Here is a 27,746-nt window from a genome sequence, read left to right as displayed (position 1 = left end):
TCCTTATGTTACTCATCTGATGTTAGCCAATGTGGAGGAGCTAAGAGTGGAATCCTCATTCATTCATTAGTCTTTGACCAGTGGAACCTTAATCATTAGGTGTTAATAATGTTTATGTATATCCAGGTTTAGGGGATTTAAAGATAGTATTATCTAATTTTAATTAAACTATCTCTCACAAAAAAGATAAGATTAAATAGATTTCTTCAAAGAAGCCACAGTTTGAATAATGCAGCAAAATAAAACAAGAAAAAAGCAAAGCTGATACTTCCAATACGAGCTCACTGTATTGTCAACAATACTATCAAGTAAAAACAATGGCAATTTGATCAGATATAAAAGTAGGCCAAAAAATTTCTAAATTATCAAAACATTACCTTAATGTGGATTAACACTGATGATGAACCTTGTCCTAGGTTAATGTTACACTTTTTATGTTACTGACGATTTCCAAGATGTTTAAAACTCCAGAATTTGAAGACAAGCCTCTACATTGTTCTCAGTAATATTTTTCAAGTCATTGAAACTTAAAACTTTTTAAAATTTAAAAATAAATATTATTTCAAGCAAGTGTACTGATAAATATTTACAAGCGCCTTTCAATGGCCAAAATCCCTATCACTGGGGAAACATATCTTCATTTTCTCATGATAAAAATGGCTAAATTAATACATGGAAAATATGTCAACAAAAGAAATACTGTTGGGAAATGGTAAGAAAACACTACTGAGGAGTTGAAAAAACAAGGATTAGAGCAAATTATATTGCGTGGGAGGTTTTCTATATAGCTGAATTCAAGTACAGATGTTTCTAACATATCTGAGCTTATAAGTATTTCCTAGATTCTCTTTCAAAAATGAAATTCACAAAGAACTACTTTTTGGTGAGTCATTAAAGGAAAACTGTACCAGAGAGGATATATTCTCAAAAGCAAATGATTTTAGAAAAAAAAGAATTTCAGGAAAACATGTTAATTCTACTTAAAGCCAAAATGAAGAAGCAGCTGCTTTAACTGGGAAGGGAAAGTAGAAGTAGGTGGGGGGGGGGGGACTGAGGAAGATGAAAGAGAAAGCAGGCAAAGGGAAGGGAAAAAGGGAAGATTATAAGACCTGTAAAAAGCATTTATTGCATCATTTATAGGCAGGATAATGCAGCAAAGAAGCTGAAGTCAGAAGTGCCAAATATGCTTCAGGATGATTTCAATGGGGTCAATTATATAAAAACAAGGTCTTTGAAATACAGAAAAGTCTTCAAACATATTTCATGAGATATGATTAGGAAAAATATTTTGTACCAGAGAGGTTAAACGGATATCTTAGTGAAGAGTACTTAAAAGTGCTGCCAATTTTGAGAGTTATACACTTCACTTTTTAAAAAGTCCCAAATTTGCTGACTTTTCTCATGAGAGCATTAGGTGATGAGCAGTTATCTTACCTAACAGATAATTTAGAAACAAAACAAAACAAAGACACCTAATCAACCCTTTAAAGTAAAAGAAAAATTTTAACAATGAATAGAGAGTAATTACTTTAAAAAAGAAACTCATACTATGGAGAGCATTTTCTTAAAAAGGATGCTTTTTATTATTTTTTTTTTAAAAAGATTTTACTTATTTGAGAGGGAGAGAGAGAGAGCATGTGCTCCCATGTGGGGAGAAAGGCAGAGGTGGAGAATCTCAAGCAGACGCCTGGCTGAGCAGAGAGCCTGCCGCAGGGCTTGATCCCACAACCTCCAGATCATGACCTGAGCCGACACCAAGAGTTGGATGCTTAACCGACTGAGCCACCCAGGTGCTCCAAAAGGATGTTTTTAAAAACTATTTTCCTTCCATGATATGATCTTGTTGAAAATATTGTGCATGTGTCATACATTAAAACTTCCGTATCTACACTGCAGTAGGAAAAAGAATTTTCCAAAACTATTAAAAAAACCTCCACCAAACTCTGTGGGCTTTGAACCCTTCAAGACAACTTTTATATTGATATAATTCCATACTTGACAGTCATAAAAATACTACAGAACTCTTATGTCCTCAATCCAGATATACCAATTGTTTATATGCTGTTTATTTGCTTTATCATATTAGCATTTCTCAATCTCTCTTCCTCCCTCTGTCCACACATGCACACACCCACAGCACTGCAACCCTCCCCCCAAGTTTTTCCTGAACCATTTAAAATTAAGTTATTGCTCCTTATTTTTAACAAGCTTGACTTTTTTCAAGAGTACAGGGCAGTTACTTTGTAGAAAGTCCATCAATTTAGGTTTGTTTGAGGTTTCTTTATAATTAAATTAGATACAGAGAATGCATCTTTGGCAGGAATACCACAGAAATAAATATGTATCCTAGTGCATATTATAAGGAGGTATATCATGTCCCATTGATGGTGTTGTTAACTTCAATTACTTTGTAAACTTGGAATTACTAGGTTAAATCACTAGGCAGTTAGTCTTTTCCTTTCGGAAATTAATAAGTAACTTAAGGGAGAACACTCTGAAGCTATGTAAATAATCTGTTCCTTATCAAACTTTCACCCACTAGTTCTGGCATCCATTGAGGATTCTTGCCTGAATCAGATTATTACTGTAATGGTGATTTTTAACTCCATTATGCCTTCCACATTTATTAGTTGGCATTCATTCTACTATAAGTGAACTCTTTCCATCCTCTCATTTATTCATTTATTTATAACATCATGGATTATTTCATAAACATTATATTCCTATCATTATTTATTCTAATGCTCAAAGTATCCCAGCTTTGGCCAGTGGGAGCCCTTTCAAGTCAGCTCCTCTATCTTTTGATGTGTCCCTATCATTTTTTGAGCAATTTCTTGCTTTATAGCATAAAACATAACAGGCTTCTTTTGTATTTTCCCTGCTTCTATACTAGCATCACCCTTTTCTCCAAAGAACACTGCTTCTTTTTAATGGGGAATGGTATTTAGAAACCAGTATCTGGACACTAGGTATGCTCACTGCTTACAGAGGTATCTTTCTTCCAGGCCCTTTCAGTGTATTTATTAGTATGTATATAAATCCATTTTTGTATCTCTATAAAAGGATGAGATCATACTTATACCTCTACTGCCAATTCAACACAAGAGTTCTCCCCTTTCATATTTTTAACTTTCTTCTCTGATAGTGAGAAATCTAATGTTTTTCCCAATAAAATTGCACATTTCCTCAATCCTATAGCGAACAAACCCAGAATTCAAAATAATTTTTACAGTTCCTTTTGACCTTAGATCAGTATCATTTGAAACACAGGTTCATTTGCTTCTGTTTGTATTCCATTTTAGGTTTATTCTTCCGCATTCTTGATTTTATTAATTTTAAACATTTATTATTTACCCATTTTTATTAACTATCTATGAATGTATTTTCAGTATGAAAATTAAATTTATAAAAAAAAGAAAACTAAATTTGTGGGTTATAGCTGAAGCCGTGAATAAAGGTAATTTATGTATGTGTTTTCTTTGTTCTTTTGTTTTTAAACTGCTGTTGGCATTTAGGAAGGTCTTTGTTTTTGTTCCATTGGTTACCTTTGTACTTACATATTTACATGCTTTAATGTCATTTTCTTATTATCACCAATATATCAACTTTCAATGGTATCTTCTCATTCCCAACTATTGCTTTTACAACAATCAATAAGCTTTTCCTACTTTCCTCCTTACCTCCTCCTTTAGAGTTGCATTATTTCTCCTTTGTAAGAATACATAGGATTTACATATTATTCTTTCACCTTTGTTGTCACCTATGTTTCAGTCTTAGATCTATAATTATAATATACTTAATAATAACCATGGATTCTTCTGCAAATGTTTTCCTACTCAACTCTTAGTTGGATAAAGCCCATCCTCTAGTGGATTCCTCAAGAAAGATTCATGTGTGTAGTATCCTGTTGAGTCATACATGTTTAAAATATTTTTCTATTCTTGATGTTTAAAAAACAGCTTGGCTTTTTTTGTTGTTGTTTCCACAAAAATACATTTAATAAACTTGTCATATAAAATCAAACATTTAACATTTTCAACATTTTATCAATTCAAACTCACTGATAAGTAACTAGGACTTCTTATATTTTGGGAGATTACCTAAACTAAAAATACATTACATACTCACAACACTTCTAAATATAATTGAAGAGCTACCTCAACTAATGTTAAATTTTACAGAATTCTAGAGATTTATAGGCTAAAATTCCCATAAATTTGTCTGCAATCAAATGTACTGTGCTAATTATGAATGTCTTAATAACTATTAAAAAGAAAACATATTTGGAAGGAAATGGTTGGTTTTAAAGTTCTGCGACAAACTCCTAGAAGATAAAAAATATGTAAAATCAATTTAATAACCAAGATTTATTTATTTTTTTCTTCGTTCCTTCTATTTTTTTTTTTCATTAAGATTTCTTAATGAAGCCCTGTCATTTTTAGCAGCTCAACCCAGTCTGTTGGGATGGCAGTGTGCTACATGCTGTTGGGAGCCCTCCACTGTTTCATCAAAGCCATGCTATTAAATGCTCTAAGAGCCCCAGTCAAAAATAAGGAAATGATAACAACCCTGAGTGCTGTACACACCTTTCCCATGTAAGAGCAACTTGGCTTCACGTAAAATTTTTGGTTCACCTGTTTCCCTGTAGTTTCTTGAAAACACTGCTCCGTTGCTACTCTGCTTTGTATGTTTCTATTAAGAAGTGCATGCCAGTTTAATTCTCTTGCCCTATTGGTTGTTTTGTTTGTTTACCTGGAGGTTCTCAAAGTTTGTTTATCTTTCAAGTCTAACACTTTTACAAAATATGACTCAAAACTGACTATGTACTATCAAGTTTCCCAGGTACTCTATGGTCCTTTCAACATTGAAAGGACCATAGAGTCTTCTATTTCTGGAAATTTTTTTTTTACATTACAGTTTTAAATATTATTTGTTCCCACTGTTTAGTTTTTCTAATTCAATTATACATATGTGTTGAATCTCTTTTTGTCTCATTTCCATTACAACCGCTTTCTTTTTTACCTGTTTTACTTCTTTAATTCATTTTCCTTTTCATGATTATGTTTCTCACTTTCGATACCCTTTATTAAATTCCCAGTTGAGTTCATTCTTTTTTGGGCATCTTGGAATTTAGAATTCATTTCTAAGATGATTTTTTTTTCTTCCTTATCTTTCTTGGGTTCAACCAACTCTCCTCCCATTTCTTCCTAGGTTTCTTTGTGATATTACGGATTTGGGGCAGGGGATAATTTCTTTTCTGTCCCATTGTTTTTAAATTTATGGTTCTAGTTGGTTTTTCATATCTGTAAATGTTTGTTCAAGGGTATTTCAGCCAGTCTGGAGAGCTGTGTTACAGTTTTCTTCCACTGTGTGGTTGTTTTCTTTCTTGGACACAAGGGTGTTCATCTACGGAGATATTTCGATTCTTAGGTTTTCTTACAGTGCTGGCTTTCCATAGATTTATGAGACTTTCACCTATTATGACTTTGAAGTGGTTCACAAGATTCCTATTTCAAGAACCTCTCTTTTGTTAGTATACCAAAGTATGGTTTCTTTGATGGATGATTTTTTTTCCTAGTGGTGATGTTGAAAGGAAGGTATCTGTGCATCCTCCATTTTGGAGAAAGGGGTTTCTATTTTATCTTGCAGGACCTTATATTCCTCCTTTTTGCTTCTTTTTTCCTTCACTATCCAATATCCAAAGGGTGCTTTCCTCTTTCTTTAACTTTCTTTTCCCCCAGAAAAAATACTTTTCAAAGACTGTCACCTCAAATCATGTACATTATTTAAGCCCAAAGACCTACAGTCAGTGCTCTGATCTACTAGGACTCTATTACTTAAGGTGTGGTTTCTCTTTCTGAGGGTGATTTTAGAGCAATACTAGTTCCCTCCACAGTTTTTCAGAACTGCCTTTTTTCTCCACAAATGCTTGTGTCAGGGGAGAAAAATATCTCTGCTGAGATCTGGTATTTATTTTTCCACTTACAGGAAACTTGAAGTTTGTAGCATTCAGTCTTCTAGCTTTGTTGAGGGTATGGATTTTGTACAGTTTTAGGTGTTCTTCTTGATCTTTACTGATTTTGGAAGATTTATGGACAGAGTTGGATATATCCTTATGTATCATTATCCTTACTTGCCCAGAAATTGATTTGAATCCTTATATAAAATGTGTAAAACTGTGACAGTGTCCCAGAATTTGACGAAAAGCTGATTTCAGGCAAGATGGAAAAATGTTAAATAAGTTTCAACAGAAAAATAATGCATAACTGACAGATGGAATTTTTTAAAAAGGAGGATCATAATTTATTGCTTTATTAAATGTACACAATGATGCATTTGTTCTATTTTCATCCATGTATACTTCTTCCACTATGGAAAAGTATCAAAATAAACTGAATATAGAAACAGACTTTTGAATCAATATATGACAAACTATTAAACTGACATTAAAAAAAATTGGGGTTTACTGCTCTCATTAAAATAGTATTCATTCATTAAGCAAATATTTATTAAGCATTTACTACATGCTAGGCACTGCTCCAGATGCTTGGAATATACTAAGTAAACAAAGCAAACAAATGTCTTCATCCAAATGAGACTAACATTCTCATGGGGGGAGACAAATAAACAATAAAATTAATAAATATGCTTTTAAAACACCAAAGCTTTTTATATGTTAATAAATAAAAATTAAAAATATTTTTTCACTATTATCATATTAAAAATTTACTTTTTGAGCATTTCTAACTATACTTAGGTTATATATTGGGCAGTATGCCCCCAACTTATCATTTTTAGGAATATAATCATAGTCTGAAGAACAGATGTCTACAGAACATCACCAAGAGATCCTGAGCTTACGGCTAGAAGGAATAACTTATGAAACATTGGGTTGTCTCTCCTTGGAGAGTGGATAATAAATACATTTACAGACACAAGAGAAATCATTCCAATTTATTAGGTTTTTATTGTTTGAATCAATTGTATGTGTGAGAAAAGGGACTATATTTAGATATTAGGCAGACAAAAATGAGGACTACAGGAAATGTTTGCTTGCTGATACCCAGCATTTAAGAACCCTACTAACGGGGAACTCCCCAAAGTGATAAGCAGAATATGACCTCACTGAACTTGCTAAAAAGGTGAAAAAAAGGTTTCTCTCTACTTTGTGTCACCTACAACATGGACATACAAATCAGTTTTGTCCAAATTCAACTCTGAATTTTTAGGGGATAACAAAAAATGGGTTATTTAAAGTAGTAGCAGTAGGAGTTGAGAGATTTGCTCTTCCTGACTTCCTACAAATTCCTTTTCTTCAGAAATTCGGCAGGGCTAATTTATATTGTTTGCAAGTAATTACAGTTTACAACCCAATAATTCCAATTCTAGAAATTTATCCTACTCTAGATTCTAGAAATTGCATGCTGGCAGAGAACAGAATAAGGATGTACACTACTACTACAGTTTGTGACAACAAAAGACTGGAAAAGAACCTACATTTTGAAACAACAGGAAACTATTGTTTTAAATTCTTAAAATGGGCTACTATGTAGCTGTGAAAATAAGTTATACACTATGTAATAAAAAGGATATCAGCTATATACTTGCATATGAACGAAGTATTCTGAAATAAAATAAAAGGACTATAATAGTGGTTACCTTCATAGTAGAAACTTTCTAACCCTTTATGTGATTTGAATTTTCTTTTTTTAAAACAGTGCTCTTGATTACTTCTTCAGTGAAAAGGCCAATTACAAATAACAAATCTATTAAAAGGTATAATATTAAAAATGGGATGAAGAGATAAATTAATGTAATAGGAGATAAGCATTGTCCGATATAAAGAGGTAGCATTTCAAATAACTGTGGGAAACATATAGCATATTCAATAATTAATTCTGAGACAACCAATTCATTATTGGAAAACAATTAAAAATTTTGCCTCATATTACACAGACCAAATTAATTTCCAGAGGAGTTAGAGATTTAAATGTAAATTTAAAAATTAAAGAAAACACAAAAGAAAACATAAGTTAATATATTTGTAATATTAGAGTGGGGAAGGCACTGCCCAGCATGAGGAAGCACCCACAAATTAAGAGTAATGTTTATCTCATGAAAATTTGAAAACTTCTAATAAGGCAAAAAGTAACACAATGATAAATGACAGACAATAATCTGGAAAAATATTCCTCACACATGCATATATGTACATACACACACGCAGGTTTAGATCTTAAAATATTTCAAGTCATTATGAATAGTACCAATATTATAATTTTTAAAAATGAGCAAACGATTTTTTAAAAAAGAAATATTTGACATGAGAAATGCAAATTGAAATATAAAAGTTTAAAAATTATAACACCCAATTTTGGCAAAGTTTTGGGTAAGCAAAAACTCATACACACAGTAGAAATACACACTGGTACTTTCTGGAGGGGAATTCAGCAATATTCATTAAAAGCATTAAACATATGAGTACCATTTATCTCAGAAATCTTTCCTCTAGCAAATTACCTTAACTAAACATATTATTCAAAAATGTATTCAAAGATATATTCAAAGCTGTCCATCACCATTTATAAGGATGAAAGACAATCTATCCAATTGGGCACTGGCACGCTAAGTTTTAGGCATGAGAATTCCATACAGTCCATAAAAATTGTGTTGCAGAAGAATACTTAACATAAGACTATTTGAGATGCTCTAATAAAAAATTAGAAAATGCAGTGGACAATTTTATTTATTTAAAATATACAGTTCATAAATATACACAAAGAAAAGTCTTAAAGCATATACAAAATGTTGAGAGTAATTAGTGTTAGAAGTAAAAATTTTTATTTAAAAACTGTGATTTATTTATACTTACTAAATTATCTAAAGTATGTTTTGCTTTTATTTTATGATGGAAAAAAGAGAGTACAGGTATAGAAGCTATTCCCCTTCCAGGTCTAGAGTGAGGAGAAAACAAGATATAGATCATTTTGAAGTGGCAGGAAAAGTAGTTTAAAACAAATCATACATGCCAGTTTTCATTTTCTTAATATATAGAAGGATATCTAAAAAGAGTATAGAAGGAAGCAGTGCAAATTGCAGAATTTAAGCTAAGTAATAAATTACTAAAATAGCTTTTTTAGAAAAAGACAATGTGGCCATTTCTTTAGATGGTACCCAAGGAGTAGCAGTGTTATCTGAGAAAGAGAGGTTTTAGTTTTAACTGGAAGGAAGAAGATCTGGGGAGACAGGAAGTGGATTGGACAGAAAGAGGAACAGAAAGGATATGAATGGAAGAAGGGAAAAAAAGTCGAGGAAAACAAAGAGGAAATGGATGAGAAGGGAAAAGGGAAGAGAAGAGAGAAGATGACTTAGGAAGCATGAAAGATGGGAGGGGGGTAAAGGAGTAGAAGGGAAGAAAAGGAAGACCAAGGAAGAAGAAAGCAGAACAGAGTGCTCTAAGAAAAAGTTGAGGATATCAGAGAATCTATTACAAAAGAAACGGGTCATCTAGAGACTGCAATGCAGTGTTGTAGTTAGCTAGAAAGCAGTGACTGCCTGAGAACAGACTTGAGGTAGCTATATAGTGGGTAGAAATTATCCTTTACAGGATAAGGTTCTAGATGGAACTTTGATACTGGTACATGAATGATGCACAAGATGTAATATATCCCTAAACTAAAATACATGTACCTTTATAAATATCTGGACTTATTCCTAAATCATTACAGAAGATAATATTTACTTATGTTCTTAAAATAATCTAAGAACTCTTCCAGGTTTTAAAACCCAGTAGAATATAAATATTCCCAGGAAAAAAGGATAGAAGTAGAATATTCTAAGAAACTAAGTTTTAGACTGAAATGGGAAAAAGATTGGGACTTGTGGTGAAAAGTCCCCTGGAAACTGAGAGAAGAGGTGGTAAATATTATCATGTTAAATTATTCAAGACCAAAATACTATCTAAGTAGGCAGAGTATTATGGAATTCATTTTCAGAATCAGTTCTGCCATATAATATTTAAATTAATCTCATTACTGAATAACTGCACTTTGTTTACTGACCTAAGACAGTGAAAACTGACCAAATGAAAAAGAAAAATCTATTATCCTTAGGGGAACCTTGCATGTTTAACCAATTAAGGTACACAGGAAAAATGTACCCAACCATTAGGATAGCACCATCAGAACAAAGATACCTGGAGCTCTCCCTGGTGCTGCAGCTGGTCCTGGCGATCTGAGACTTGACTTAAAAACTAGGTTTTTTAATCACTGAATCCAAGTTTACTATTTGTATGCTGAGCTATCTGTATTCTCATTAGTCTTATTTCAGCAACTTACACATTCAACTGTGCCTCTGTAAGCCTATTATTCCAAACTTTATTAGGAAATGCATAAAACATAGACATAGAGCAAAGAGTTGTATGCCAGGTCATTTATGTAAGATGTTTTCTTCATATTTCCCAATAATTTTTTAAAAATAATTAATAACCCCAAAAATAAAAGCATACTAGTACTAGTGGACCCATAAAAGTATCCTTGTGTGTGTGTGTGCGCGTGTGTGTATGTGTGTCTGTGAGAGACAAAGTAAGTCACTAGATTAATCATAGGATATATGATCAGCCAAATAGCTCTAGAAATTAATCTTCCTAGGAAAAAGCTTACTTCATTTACTTTTGAAAGCTTACTTCATTTTCTTGGTCTACACACTCTCACAAAATCTGTAAATCTTTAGATGCTTTTCCCCCTTTCCGATCTATAATTAACTGACAGCAATTATTCCACTGTCTAAATAGTATACATTTTATTACACTATTTCTTTTTTTTAAGATTTTATTTATTTGAGAGAGAGCACAAGCAGAGGGGAGGGAGAGGAAGAAGACGACTCCCCGCTGAGCAGGGAGCCTGACTCGGGGCTTAATCCCAGGACCCCAGGATCATGACCAGAGCCAAAGGCAGACACTTAACAGACTGAGTCACCCAGGTGCCCCTATTACATTTATTTCTTAACAAAAAAACAAAAAGCCTCACATATTAGGAATCCCTCCAGAATCTAAGCACCTAACATGAATTCCTTTAATCACAATGTAGAAATCACCAAGAGTAACTGTTTTGAATTTAGGAAATAGTTTCCATTTCTTTTTTAGGGGAAAAAATAGATGGTAATTTTTTGTTGCACTTTGCGCAACAAAAGTACAATCCACAAAGAAGATACTATAATGTAAAACTTAGTCTACATGACTTGGGTATTCCAATAGACACCATGGTTTTAATAAAGTTTACAATGGAAACCTTACTGAATTAATAAACTAATAAAATTATTAAGTTTACAATGGAAACAAATATGAATAAGTAGGTTTAGGAAGGACTGACTGACCTATGTATAATGGAAACAATTCTCTTCAAATTCATTGTTTTAGTTCATATGACCTATTAGATAATTTAACTTTCCTCTGAACAATTAATACTCTACATACTACCTACTAGTCTAGAAATTATATGTCAAAAAACCTTTGGACATTTTTGTCATAAGCCATGTTTCATTTTTAAAATCATCTATACCTGTTAAGAGTGAGGAAAAAATGATATAACTTCTGACAGAAACAGTTCTTGTCTGAAAGCACAGCTTGTAAACAAGTAAAAGGAAAATTACACCTGCTTGAGAATTCTGCCCACCTCTCCTATCCCAATACCATCTCCTTTGTGGCTTAAGATACTTTTGCAGAACAGTCAGCAGCTCTATTAAGCAATCTGAGAATTACTGGCTTAACAATAGAACATTTTAAGTTGATTAATGACATATATTATTATATAATGAATAGAACAAATAGCAACAAAGGTGAATAGGCATGTAGTGCTGAAAAGCAATAAACATATCCATATTAACCTTTCTATATCTAAGAATTAAAATTCTGTGAGGCAGGAAAAAGCTACTGTGAGAAAGTGGCTGATCTAATTCAGTAATTCTCAATTCAGGGTGATACCATGCCAGAGACAGTCTGGAAAAGTGTGGGACCATTTTGTCATTATGACTATGTAAGCATTACTGGTAATTATGAGGCAGGAGCCAGGAATGCTATACGTACTACAAGGCACAAAGATTTGTAACATCCCAAATACCAATAGTGTTTCCACTGAGAAACACCTATCTAATTCCACTATAAAAATAAACATTAAGAATTTCCAATAAATTGGGAAATTCCCAATGAATATTTGACTCATGAATATCCTTTCTTAACAAAAGAAATGGGGACTCAAGAGTCCAGAGGCCCTGCCTCCAGTGGAAATAAAAATCTTAGCATAACTGAATCATACCATCTAGAAAATGACTATACATTCTTTTATGCAAAGTTTAACAAGATGATGCTTCCTAGAAGTATCTTTCCAATCCATCCAAAAAAAAGCAAAGCAAAGCAAGGCAAAGCAAACCATGGTAGGAAGGGAGGGAGGGAAAGAAGGACGGAGGGAAGGGGGAGGGGGAGGGGAGGAAGGGGGAGGGGAAGGTGGAAAGGGGAGGGGAAGGTGGAAAGGGGAGGGGAGGGGGAGGGAGGGAGGAAGGAAGGGAGGAAATAAAACACCCCATAAAAAATGAAGGGAGGAAGAGATGTGTATGCTAGCAACTGCAGGAAGAACTTAAAATACTTTTTCCATTAGGAAGAACATTATTTGAAGCTGAAATTTTGCCACAACTAGTTAATAAGTAAGCACTGGAGGCCAGCCAAGGAATTATTATGACATTTCTATCAGAAGCTTCACACTTATTTCCAAGCAATTGATTACAAGTAAAGTTCTCAAATAAAACTCATTTATAAATTGACCGCTTTTTACAGTGGCAAAGAATTGTGTCTTTGACTTCAAAATGATTAGATTTTTATATGTATAATTCTTGAGTTTGAAGGACAAACGTATTTACCATATGCTATTCTAAACCTGTTTGTTACTCAAGTGAGTATGTACTTTAATCTTTTAAAAACATTTTGAATATATAGAAAAATAGTATCAATTACTGATTATTTTGCCTCAAAGTAGGGAAAAAATAACTAAATCCAAATATATCCTTGTAAGTAGTTATGAACTATGAAAAAAATTTACTGGAGAACTGTTAAATCATTAGAAAGATTGTATTCTGTTGAAAAACTGAGTACACATTGTCATACAGTCATAATAGTAAATCAATTCACAATTTCTCAAAATTAGAGTAGTGTTTGATAAAAGAAACCACTAAAATGAACATATGCAAAATTTTTAAAAAATTTGAGAGAGGGAGATCAGAGCAAGTGAGAGAGAACATGAGTGGAGCGGGGAAGGGCTGAGGGAAAGGGAGAAGCAGACTCCCCTACTGATCAGGGAGCCCGATGTGGGGCTCAATCCCAGGACTCTGGGATCATGACTTGAGCTGAAGGCAGATGCTTAACCAACTGAGCCACCCAGGTGCCCCCATATGCAACTTTTTACTATTACTATTTTATACATTAGACTTCTTTCAAATAAGATAATGAAAGGATATATTAAACTGGAAATTACAGATTATTATTTAATCAGAAAATGTTATTTAACTGTTGTCAAAACACTTGAGGGTGCGACTTTTTGTTTTTTTAAGAAATGCAAGATCTGAAATGGGTATTTTTACTTCCAGAAATGGTTAACACAGGCCATTTAAGACCCATGCTCCTACGGAGAACCAGAAAAGCTGAAAAATATGAATATTCATTTTTTTTGTTGCCCAATAGCATCAGTGAATGAGAAAGCAGTAAAGACTTATTGGACCAAGATCCTAGATTTCTAATTCCTGTCATAAGCAACTACCAAAAAATTCTGGAGAAAAACAATATAATTTCAGGTCTCAAATTATGTCTATAATTGGTTTTCAAGTACAATCCAGTATACAATCAACAGACAACAAGAAAAATCAGGAGACAACAGACAAAAGAACCAATCAAAACAAAAGTGAGTAAAAACACAGTCAACTGAGCTTCATATATTGGGACTATTCAAATACAGACAGTATTTTAAAAAACCTGTACTTGCTTATCACATGTAAGAGTACTGAAAACCAAAGACAAAAGGAATTATTAAAGGCAGTCAGAAGACAAATAAGACAGATTATACTTGAAGGAGCAAGATAAGAAATACATTCAAGTACCCACTAGAAGCAACAGAAAACAAAGGTAATGGAATTATATTTTCACTGTGCTCTAAGAAAATAAATACAAATTCAAAATTCAACATCCAGAGAATAAATCACCCAAAAATCAAAACATTAACTGATAACCTCTTTTGCAATGTCTGTCTTATTCATTGCTTCACAACAAGTATGGTGGTTGGCACATGGTAGTGTATAATGTTAACTCAGCTATATTTAATTCTTCCAGTCAGTGATTTCTCCTCTCTGTATTATTTCCACCAAAGTTTATATCCTATTGATACTCTGTAGTAACAATGGGGAAGAGCAGTAACATTCTGAACACACAGTAGGTATTCAATAAATGTCTGCTGAGTACAGAAATCAGGTTTTAAATTTATTTTCTAGATTTAAAAAATCTCCATTTCTCTAGTTTTTCCTCATATGGTCTATTATACAAACTTGGATTCTTTTAGATTCATTCCAAACTCCCCTACAGCATTTTAGTTCTCCCCAAATGAGATACTATACCAACCCTGGGGTATCTAAATTTAACCTATCCACAACCAAAAGATAAAACTACTGAGAAATTCTGTTATTTTTATATTACATTGAATATAAGTCCTATATAGAAAGCCATAAATACTTCTATAGACAGAATATCTTCAGACAGTATAATCCGCTGCCTGAGAATAAATACACAATTAGAAACAAAGTATTGTATTTCTTTTGTTTTATACTTTATTTGAGGCTGACTAGGTAATAATGATCCATTTCTAATTAAATCAGTGATTATTTGATATTATTACAATAGTTCACATTTTCTAGTATATTTTGAGCTTTGATTGTCTATTATTGTTATCTTTATGCTTTTAAAATCAAGATACAAAATGATAAAGCAACAAAATATTAGCTATAGAAACACAATAACAATGTTCTTCTACAACCAGTTACAGGCATCATTCTTTTTTCTTTCTTAAGATCACCCAGCTAGTGATTAACTGGCTAGTAAATGTGGCTAGTACAAATGACCCTGCTGGTCATTTGATAAAATATTCTCAATTTGATGTTAGCATTTCTTTGCCACCTCTCCAGTTCTAATCTCCTTTTTAACAAAGAGTAAATACCTAGGGAATGGGCTCATTGTTGCCTTTTTACTCTACTGATTTTTAAAGTGCTCTTGTTTTCCTGGTAGGTGTTACTATTTAATGTGACAATGTATTATTTACACTTTTAATACAGTTACTTAAGTAATAAGGGATCTAACTTAAAGAAAAATATTAAGGAAGTAAGAGTAGAGGTGACAGAATAAAGCAGACACTAAATCTTCCACAATAACAAAATCCTCCAATTTTCACTGGTCACATGCCATCAGAATAAAGAATATACTTTCAAAGTCTCCTCATTCTAGGTGTGGCCATGTGCCTAAATTCTGGACAATTTAAGATCTAAATAAAGTTACCTATGGCAGCTTCCAGGAACCTTCCTTAAACACAGCAGGCATTCACCCTCTCAGCCAACCTTTTTTTCATTCCTTTCTCCTTCCTGCTGGCTAGAATACAGATGATAACTGAAACTAAAGACGCTATCTAGGTTTGTAAGGTGACCTTGGCAATGTAGGCTATGCATGGAAGAGTAATGAGATAAAAACAGCTTGGATCCCTGAGTACTTCGTTTAACAGAGCTACCATACAGCCCTTTTGCACCTACTTTCAGACTTGTAGGTGATGGCAAAATAGACTTCTATATTGGTTAAGTCACTGTTGTTTGAGGGAGAGGGTCTCTGTTGTTTGAATCCAATTCTAAACCTAACTGCAAAATATGGAATATGAGAGATATTGTCAAAATGGTATGTAAATGATTCAAGTAGGAACAATGAACTAAGGCACTGGAATGGATCACTGTCAGTCCCTGGAATTTATCAAGTGATCCACTAGCTCTTAGCAGTTTGACAGGGATGGCAATTTTGTACATATATATCATAAATTTGAAATGTAAAATTATTATTTCCACAGAAATCCTATTACACTCCATGTTCTTAAATGTTGAACACATGTTACAGTGACAACATTTGGTTCATCTTGACTATATTCAGTGTTTAAATTTATTATTTTTGGTTAAATTTGTACCTTTTTCATTGTATCTGTTGCATTTCATTACCCCGTATTATAAAATTAAATGGTCATCTGAAAAATCCTACACTGAAGTATAAAAATGTTGATGAAAACAGTACCAAACCCCACCACAGAGATTAAGATAATGAATGTCATTAGGGAATGACTTTAATGATAGAAAATATGAATACTGTTGAGATAAATAAATCTTTAAGTATGATGATTTCACACACATCAGAAAAGAAAAAATGTAAAACATAAGGTACAATAATTTTTAAACATTAGATCATATTTAACTGACTATCCATATGTCCCTAGAGCCCACTGTGTGGTCCGTAGCGACACTTTAACAAATAGTGAAATAAAGCCGCTGAAGCCTTAGTCATTTTCAAATCAAACAGTGACCTCTTTGTAAACTAATTTCACCAGCACAACTCTCCACCCCCAATCCTTTCCAGATGGAAATTGGCAGACTTTGTCTAAAAAACCGAGGAGAAACCAAGATTAAAGAGGCAACCTTTGAAGTTATACTCCTCACCGGAGAAACAAGCATAATTTACTGAACTGCCAAGAAGTTTTTAAACTAAGCACATAATATTTGCCTCTTAACAAATATTGTGATATAGAGAAAAACCAGAAGAAACTATGGGCAAAAATCTTATCAAATGACACTATATAGTGGCATATAATATCAGTGACATAGGATTTGGAAAAGCCACTACTACCCCATATGCATATCTGTAGATATATTAGAGTTTAACAAAACTATTGATGCACAAAGTATGAATCAATTTAGCATACACAGAGAACTGTATATGAAAGAGAAATGCACAAATTTCAATTCTATTTGTTACTGAAAACCCAAGCTACAGAATAAAATTTCTTTATTTAGTAAGCTGAAAACAGTTTTAACATAATACTATGTTCAAGTGTATCAAGGAGGCTTCACATGAATTCAATTCCAAAATCTGCTTTCTTTCATAGGATCAATTAGAAACTAACAATATGTCTTTAAAAATTATTAATAAGGTAAAATTCACATAACATAAATGTGAACATTTTTATGTATACAATTCAGGGGTATTTAGAACATTCTTAATGCAGTGCATTCACCTGTATCTAGTTCCAAAATATTTTCATCACCCCAAAAAGAAACCCCGTACCAGTTAAATAAGTCACTCGTATTTCTGTCTTACCCCTGCCCCAGGCAACCACTAATAGGTTTTCTATCCCTATGGATTTGCCCATTCTCCATACTTCATTTAAACAGAATCACATAATGGGTAACCTTTTCTAGCTTCTTTTATTTTTATTTTTTTAAAGATTTTATTTATTTATTTGACAGACACAGCGAGAGCAGGAACACAAGCAGGGGCAGTGGGAGAGGGAGGAGCAGGCTTCCCACTGAGCAGGGAGCCCAATGTGGGACTCGATCCCAGGACCCTGGGATCATGACGTGAGCCGAAGGCAGACGCTTAACGACTGAGCCACCCAGGCGCCCTCTAGCTTCTTTTACTTAGCATAATGTTTTCAAGGTTCATCCATGTTATCAATACATTCCTTTTTTATGGTCAAATAATATTCCATTATATGGTTACATTTTGTTTATCTATTAGTCAGTTGATAGACATTGGGTTTTTCCCATCTTCTGCCTTCCCACTTCCAAATAGTGCTGCTATGAATATTCATGAGCAAATTGTTTGAATACTTTGTTTTCAATTCTTTTCCCAACCTAGGAGAGGGATTGCTGGGTCCTAGGATAATTCTATGTTTAACTGTCAAAAGGAACTGCCAAACTTTTTCTACAGTGATTGAACAATATGCTTCTTGAGCTCAAATCACTGTTGAAGAAAACAGTGAAAAGAGTAAATCTGATCAGTCGTGACCACTCAGCATACATCACGTTAGTGTTGTTGTAATAAAATGGCAATGAATAAAGACTTCACTTTTCTACACTTAAACGTAATCTAGCTGTCAAGGGAAAATACATAATATTTTGAAATGGTTACAAATCATTTAAATTTCATAATATTCCTAACTGTAAAATCATTTCTATGGTTTTATACATTGTTCAAGTATCATACCTTGGGTGACAGATTTAATATTTTGAAATGTCTAAGGCTGATATACCATGATTTTTAATGCTGAGGTAAGTTAAAGATGTCTTAAGAAGTCCCAATATTATGCAAGGAACTTTAAAAGACAGCTAAAGTTAGTGCCGGGTCTGTAGTAACCCAGCACAAATCTTATTCTAAGAAAATGATTCAGTTTAGGCACCTGGGTTTTCTGAATAGTAAAATAATGATGATGAGGTCATAATCAAAGATAACCAAACACACATGAAAATAAACCACCATGAGTGCTACACAGCATAAACAATAACCAATTCATCAGACATAAAATATAAAATAAACATGTAGAGAAAATTTAAAGAAATAAAATGTGGTGTCAAAAAATTGAGCAAGCAACAAGAAACTATAATAATCGTGTCTAAAACATGCCATCAGAATTCTCAAAGGATAAGATAAATAATACAGTAAAAAGAGATTTGGAAAGATAATGGCTACAAATTTTCTAGAGCTGATGAAAGACCCAAAAGATACAAGAAGAAAACACACACCCAGCAAAATAAATAAAAACAAATGCACACCAAGTACATTGTAATAAAACTCCATAAACCCAAAGAAAAAGAGAAAATGCAGATCACTGACAAGGGAATGGCATTAGATTGAAATAGACTCATCACCAGTAACTACAGGCAGGAGAAAGTGAAATGGTATCACCAAAGTTGTATTAGAAAATTATCAGTCATAGAAAGACATGCCCTCAGCAAAACTACCTTTCAACATGGATTAAAAAAAGGATTTTCAGACAGACAAAAAGTTTATCACCAAAAGACCTACGCTAAAGGAAATGCTAATGGATATACCTCAAGAAGGAAAACAATGCTAGAAGAAATGTCTTAGAAGGCCAAATCATGGTGAATAAACTGGTAAACCAGCAAGCAAATAGAAAAACATTCAAATGCTCAAATATAAAATAAACAAGGACCTCTAGGTGATGATTATACTTGAAATATTATATAGACTTTAAATACTATATATTGAGTTGTATACTCATGCTTTGTGTACTGTTTGTGAAATGTTTATTGACAAATGTTTGCTCATATAATTAAATACTCCCCCCAAATCCCCACTGTTCATATAAAATAATGAAAATACCTTCTTTTAAAAAGAGTAGACCTGTCCAAGAATAACAGCATTAAGATCCAAAAAAAAGTGAAGCCAGAATCAAAGATCTGAACAGGGATAATCAGAGTGAAAGTATGTTAAGGTCCTTTTATTGTTCAAGAGCCAAGGAAGTTATAACTTAAGACTCTGCTAATACATATGGTAACATTTCCAGAGAAGCATCTATAAATAACAGAAATACTGTACAATTTCTAGCCAGCTGTTTATAAATGGAATAAAAAACAAATAAAACATAATTTTTTAAGTCATATAGAAAAAGCAGGAAAAGCTTTGCGCAGTGGCAGTATCGTAGCCAATGAGGTTTATCCGAGGCGCGATTATTGCTAATTGAAAAAGCAGGAAAAATAAACAATTTAAAGGTAGTTAAAAAATTCCAAATATACCAGTAATCACAAATAATAAAAATGATTATTAATGAATTCAAGAGTTTACAGCCAGATAATAAAACTGAATTAAAAATCAAAATAGATATTATTTATGATACCAAATTCTTAGGTATAGACAAAGGTTCAAAGGTTATACCAGTTATATTCTAACTGTATAAACTGGGAGTTGCTATATCAGAAGAGACTAATAGGTTTAAAGCAAACAATATTACTTGGTTTAAGGAGGGTCACTATATAATGATAAGAAGTTCAACTTACTAGAAAGATATGATAATCCTAAAACTGATACACACTAATAAAATAACCTCAAAATATATAAAGCAAAAGTTGTCAGAATTTACAAATATACAAACACAGAGAAAATTACAAATCTACCACTGCAGCTAGTGAGATTTCAACACATTTATTTTTGATAGCTCAGACAGACAAAAAAAAAATAAAGATCTAGAGGAGTAAAACCATTAGCAAGCTTAATCGAATATTAGAGAATATACATTCTTCTCAAGCACGTGGGGAATATTTATAAAACCTGACCACATACTAAGCCCTAAAGTCTTAACATAAATAAAAAATTAGGATCACACAGACCACAAACTTTGACAACAGTGCAATTATATTAGAACAAAAAATAATTATTGGCCCACTGCAAGGGCTATAGCCTGAAATCCCATGTCCTAACTTAAATATGATCTAAAATGCACCAGTCTTCCACTGGGCAAACAAAAAATTAACCTTACACCACCACTCCCAGGGGGTCAATCTGAGGAGGGAACAATGGTGTTCAACTTGGATTATAAAACGGTCATGTTGTCAACTAATATTTTACACATGAGGAAAGTGAAACTTAAAATAGTGAGTTGTAGAGCCAGGATTTGAATCCAGGTTATCTACTAAACCCATAAACTTATCCACTATTGTGAACTTTGTGGTAGGCATTTAATAACTGTTTTTTGAATAAATGAATAACAGGTTATCAGGCTTGTTTGAATATAGGACCAGTAGAATTGATTGAGAGCAAATGAACATAGGAGTTACATTTTTGATGGGTGTTACTCTTGAGTTTGTAAAATGGAAAATTCCTTTAATCATAGTCCTTTGTTATTTATTTTTAACTTTTTTAATTTTTTTAAGATTTTATTTATTTATTTATCAGAGAAAGAGAGAGCACAAGCAGGGGGAGCGACAGGCAGACAGAGAAGCAATGCAGGACTCGATCCCAGGACCCTGGGATCATGACCTGAGACGAAGGCAGACGCCCAACCGACTGAGCCACCCAGGCATCCCACATAGTCCTTTTTAAAAAGGGAACTACTTCAGGGCACCTGGGTGGCTCAGTCGTTAAGCGTCTGCCTTTGGCTTAGGTCATGATCCCAGGGTTCTGGGATCGAGTCCCACATTGGGCTCCCTGCTCAGTGGGAGGCCTGCTTCTCCCTCTCCCACTCCCCCTGCTTGTGTTCCTGCTGTTGCTATCTCTCTCTCTGTCAAATAAATAAATAAAATCTTAAAAAAAAGGGGGGGGGAACTACTTCAAGATAGATGACTCTCCATCCAAACTCTATCATGACTTAACCATCAGATGCTGGGAAACCTTCAGTTTGGAGAATACAAAAGAAAAGAAATTTCCTTGAAACCTTTCAGTATGTGAGTATTGTAAGCACTCATACTCTAAAGAAAAAGAATAAAGAGAAGTTTCTAATAAAAAAATTAATGTGTTTCCTCTATATGTATTTTCTTGAAACTTTTTAAAGAAGTACTAAAGTTAGTTGATTGTTCCTGATAACACAGAAGAAGACGAGGAGAGGAGAAAAGAATTACGTAAAAGCATGAATTCTGATATTTGGCCAATAGCAGTATTGTAACAGGGAAATTTCAGTAAGATGCGATGCATGGCATGATTCAGTATTGTCTTCTTTCCAGGTATTACTGGAAAGAAAATTCTAGGCATTAATACCTCCATTAGAGATTTATCTGTAGTCAATGCCTGATTCTCAGGAGTGCTATTAATGATACCATTCTAAACAATAAATATAGGTTTTGTACAATAACTCCAAAGTTATTCTTTCCTCTTTCTACAAACGTCAAGGAACTATTATGGAAACTATTGTTGATTTTCTAAGGAATATAAAATGTCTCTGAAGCTTGTCTCTCTCTCTCTCTCACAAATAAATAAATTAAATAAATGGGGTGCCTGGGTGGCTCAGTCAGTTAAGCACCAATTCTTGACTTCACCTCAGGTCATGATCTCAGGGTCCTGAGATTGAGCCCTACATCAGTCTCTGCACTCAGCATGGAGTCTGTTTGTCCCTCTCTCTCTGCTCCTCCCCCCACTCACTCTCTCGTAAATAAATAAATAAATAAAATATTTAAAAAACAAATGTCTCTGAGGCTGATGAGACTTTTCTTCCAAAAGGAACCATAATGATACACTGTTCACATTCTTATGCATTAATAACCAAGCGAGCAAATATTAGCTTTAAGAAAAGTTTAAACAAAGCCAAACATATTTAACCTCAAATGGCTGATCATAAAATAGCTTTATTGACTTATAAAACTGAATAAACTCAAGCATTAAAATATAGTATAAGGGGACTTGGTGCTCCATTTTATAGCTCTTAAGAAGAGAAAAATTTTTACATAAAAAATATATATAAGAATGTTCTAATTATTGTTCAACTCCTAAGGACTATAATCCTTTTTCTTAATCAATGATAGTTAATTTCCTAATCAAACTCTAGTTCATTTCCCTGGCACTTATTTGTGTATGTGTGTGTCTATAGAAGTAATCATTACCAATTATTTGGAAGGCTTATATTACCCAGAAAGACAATGCAGAGAGAAAAAAACTCAGAAATTTTTATATAGCTTATCTCCTGAAAGATTCCATAAATTCCTCTATTAAAATACAGACATTTGGGGGCAGTAAGAATACAATGCTTAAATATAAGTATGGGTTATGAAGAAATCAAACCTAGATTTCAATACCAATGGCCACTTATTAGATATATGAAATGACATATATAATTTAATTTGTCTCATCCTCAGTTTCTTTATATGTAAAACAGATAGTAGCTACCTAACAGTATTGTCGTAAAGGAGACTGCATACTGAGCTAAACACATGGTGCTAGGCAAATAATAGGTAGTAGCTGGTAATATTATGTTAATGTTCTCAATGGTATCTAATAAAGTAATGTCTTAGAACAGTAAAAAGATTATTTACCACAATAAGGTGATATTTATTCCCAGGATGCAGCTGTGGTTCAATATTCACAATTCAATCAATGTCATATACTACATCAACAAAAGAAAGTATAAAAATCATTATAATCATCTCAATAGATGCAGAAAAAGCATTTGACAAAATTTAACATTCATTCATGATAAAAACTAGCAACAAAATGGGATTAAGGAAACATACCTCAACATAATAAAGGCCACATACAAAAAACCCAGAGCTAACATCATCCTCAATGGTAAAAAAAATTGAGAGCTTTTCCTCTAAGGTCAAGAATAAGACAAAGATGTCCACTCTTGCCACTTTTATTCAACACAGTACTGGCAGTCCTAGCCATAGCAATCAGGTAAGAAAAAGAAATAAGAGGCATCCATATTAGCAAGAGTTAAACTGTCACTATTTGCAGAAGACATGATACTATAGATAAAAAACCTTAAAGATTCTACCAGAAACTACTAGAACTGATAAATGAATTCAGGAAATGGCAGGTTACAAAATTAATACCCAGAAATTGGTAGTGTTTCTATAAACTAACAACAAAGTTGTAGAAAGAGAAATTACAAAAACACCATTTACAACTGCACCAAAAAGAAAAAATACCTAGGAATAAATTTAACCAAAGAGGTGAAAGACCTGTACTCTGAAAACTATAAAAGACTGATGAAGTAAATTAAAGATGACACAAATGGAAAGATATTCCATGCTCATGGATTTTGAGCTCATGCTCAAGAATTACTACTGTCAAAACGTCTGTATTACCCAAAGCAATCTACAGAGTCAATGCGATCCCTACAAAAATACCCACAGCATTTTTTACAAAACTAGAACAAATAATACTAAAATCTTTATGGAACTACAGAAGACCCCGAATAGCCAAAGCAGTCCTAAGAAAGAACTAAAATTGGAGGTATCATAATTCTGGATTTCAAGGTACACTACAAAGCTATAGTAAACAAGAGTATGGTACTAGCATAAAAAAAAACACACAGATCAATGGGACACAATAGAAGCCCCAGAAATAAACCCACATTTATATGTCAATTAATCGATGACAAAGGAAGCAAGAATACACAGTGGGGGAAAAGACAATCTTTTCAAAAAATGATGCTGGGAAAACTGGACAGCTACATGTAAAAGAATGAAACTGGACTACTTTCTAATACTGTACACAAAAATAAACTCAAAATGGATTAAAGGCCTAAACATGAGAACTAAAACCATAAAAATCCCAGAAGAGAACACAGGCGGTAATTTCTCTGACATCAACCATAACAACATTTTTCTAGGTATGTCTCCTAAGGCAAAAGCAAAAATAAAATATTGGGACTGCATCAAAATAGAAGCTTTTGCACAGCAAAGGAAACAAAAAGACAACTTAATGGGAGAAGATATTTGCAAATGATATATCTGACAAGAGGTTAATATCCAAAATATATAAAGAACTTATACAACAACTCAAAACCAAAAAAACAATCTGATAAAAAGAAAATGGGCAGAGAACCCGAATAGACATTCTTCCAAAGAAGACATATAGATGACAATAGACCATGAAAAGGTGTCTAACATCAGTAACCATCAGAGAAATGCAAAATAAAACCACAATGAGATACACCTTACACCTGTCAGAATGGCTAAAATCAAGAAGACAAGAAACAAGTGTTAGCAAAGATGAAGAGAAAAGGGAACCCTTGTGCACTGTTGATAGAAATGTAATGAAATATCCAGGAATGTTAGTGTAGCCACTATGGAAAAAACAGTCTGGAGGCTCCTCGAAAACTTAAAAAAAGAAATACTAATATGATCCAATAATTCCACTATTGGGTATTTACCCAGGGAAAATGAAAACAGTAATTTGAAAAGATATACAGCATCCCTATGTTTACTGCAGCATTATTTACAATAGCCAAGACATGGAAGCAACCCAAGTGTTCATCAATAGATGAATAAAGATGTGGTATGGAATATTATTCACCCATAAAAAAGGATGAGACCATGCCATTTGAGACAGCATGGATGGACCTAGACGGTATTAAGTGAAATAAGTCAGAAAGACAAATACAGTATGACTCCACTCATAAATGGAATCTTTAAAAAAAAAAAGAATAAACAAAGAAAAAGCAGAATCAGAACTATACATACAGAGAACAAACTGATAGTTGCCAGAGGGGAAGGAGGTGACAGGTTGGGTAAAATGGGTGAAGAGGAGAGATACAGGCCTCCAGTTATGGAAAGTTTAAGTCATAGGAATTATAAGCTCAGCATAAGGAATACAGTCGATATCATAACAGAGGTGTAATGGGACAGATGGTAGCCACACTTGTGGTGAACATAGTGTGCTATGCATAAAAACTTGCAAATGCAAATCACTAAGTTGTACAATTGAAATTAAAGTAACATGTGTCAACTATACTCCAATCAATCAATCAATCACTTAGGGAAGAAAAAAATGTTAAAAATCAAGCCACATATTCTCTCTAAAGTTTCAAGGTTTTTTGTTTTTTTTTTAAAGATTTTATTTATTTATTTGACAGGGAGAGATAGTGAGAGAAGGAACACAAGCAAGGGCAGCGGGAGAGGGAGAAGCAGGCTTCCTGCCGAGCAGGGAGCCCAATGTGGGGCTCGATCTCAGGACCCTGGGATCATGACCTGAGCCGAAAGTAGATGCTTAACGATTGAGCCACCCAGGTGCCCCTAAAGTTTCAAGTTTATAAATGCTTGCTCAGATCAGAAAAGCAAGGTGTATAGAAATAAATTCTAATAGGCAGGGTAGAGAAACAAGAATAGAAAACTTTGGAGTAAGTTAAACCTTATTTCAAATTCTAGCTTTTTAATCCCTTAAAGTGATGTGACCTTGGGTACACAGGTAAAAGGGGATAATAATCTATACCTATTCTATTCTATTCTATGATTATTCTGAAGCCTAATCAGGGTAATACATACTAAAAGCCAAGCTTATATTACATCTATTCATTTAAAAAATTTCCAATCTAAAGAGAAAAAAAGGGAACTTCAGGCAGCTTGAAAATTTTTAAAACTAAGATTGGCAGAAGTATTATAGCAATGATATTATAATTACATTAATGTGAATACAATGTGGATCAGGAATCAAAGGTATACAAAGATGACTCTTTTCTACAATTATAAGTTCTTAAACAGTACATTTTTAAAAAAATTAAGTTTAAACTGCTCAACAAGAAACAGTGCTAGGAGTACTCTTGAGTATTTCAGAGTGCTGTAAGGATTAAATGAGACAATATATTTTTTAAAATCATGTGCTAAACTCTTAAGCACTATACAAATTAAAAGCATTACTATCTTCTTTTGGAAAGACTGAGAAGTACTACCATTGCTAATATCACTTATACTTGACAGTAATTATATCTTCCATATTTTATAGGGCAATATTGATTTCAAACATTAAATCACGCTGTCATACTACATCAGACTATGTATTCCAAGATTTGGTTTAAAGAGTATGGTCACCACACTTACACAGATTAATCAACACCTTTTCCATTCTATGCAGCTTTCTGAAGGATTCTTTACTTCAGGCTAGATTCTTATTTTAAGTAACCAAAAGGATCAAATTAACTTGTGTATTACCTTTATTTTTCATTGGTGATGAACTAGAAATAGAAAAGGTATTTTTCACAGAGCAAAAAATATGTATAGTACCTATTTATAAATATGAATTATATAATAATACATAGTTATAAAGGGTTATAATTGTACATCCTTTATGGTGACTCAGAATTTGACAGTATTCCTCCACAGAGCTATGTGATATCAGGCATTCAATGTTTTTTGAAATAGTTTTTATTTTCACAGCCCTCTCTATATTATAATCATATATGTTATATATTAACATCCATTATCTCAATGGATCTTCATATTAAGATGATATTTCTATTTTAATGATAATAAAATAGAAGCCCCAACTACTAGTAATCTGCCTAAGTAAGGTTTTTCCCACTAATCCAAGGCCCTTGAACACAGGTTCTCTGAATCACAGATTATCGTTGTTTGCTATCACATAAATTAGCAGGTATGATCATGTTCCCTATGAAACATGGCAAAGAGGCAGTTTCCTATGCCTCTGACAAAGAATTCAATTCTAACTGAATCCTCTCACTTAGTACAATTGATGATGATGATGATGACACTAGTTACCAATTATGAAACACTTGCTATGAGGTAGGTATTACTAAAACCATTTTAGTTAGAAAACAAAGACAAAAGTTAAATAATTTGCCTGAGGTCAAAACTAGTTAAGTGACAGAATCAGGGCTTAAACTTGTTTTAACTTTAGAGCAGACTACTGCTCTTATTTCTACAATTGACTGCCTTCATATCATCTTCCATTACCTCCATTCTGGGAGAAGAAATAAAGAAAACCAGAAGGCAGGCTTAAAAGCCTGAGAGACTTACAGGAAATTCTCTGGTTAGAATGTTTTCCCTTCTTATGTCCACTACAAATTTCAGCTGTTTACTCTTAATTAGGTAATCTACTGTAATGGAAAGATCTAGGCTTCAAGTACCAGCTTCTTAAATAACTAGTTGTATGGTATGAGGCAAGTCACAACCTTTTCAAGCCACAGTTTCCCCACCTAAAAAAGGAATGAAATTATAGATAACACTGACTT

General features: G+C 33.3%; 1 protein-coding gene and 1 pseudogene across 4 annotated transcripts in view; one reads left to right on the top strand and one right to left on the bottom strand.

Moving 5' to 3' along the window:
* ARID2 (AT-rich interaction domain 2) overlaps window positions 1-27,746 on the bottom strand; it is a 157,895-nt gene that overhangs the window by 81,965 nt on the left and 48,184 nt on the right. The window lies entirely within an intron of this gene.
* Window positions 19,750-19,818, top strand: LOC114224133 (U4 spliceosomal RNA; annotated as a pseudogene).

This window comes from Eumetopias jubatus, unplaced genomic scaffold (genome assembly GCF_037043125.1).
Source record: "Eumetopias jubatus isolate StellerSeaLion01/CBP00866 unplaced genomic scaffold, mEumJub1_p1.0 scaffold_8, whole genome shotgun sequence".
Taxonomy (NCBI): Eukaryota; Metazoa; Chordata; class Mammalia; order Carnivora; family Otariidae; genus Eumetopias; species Eumetopias jubatus.
Note: the sequence above shows the minus strand (reverse complement) of the source record. Positions and strands in the feature narration are given on the sequence as shown.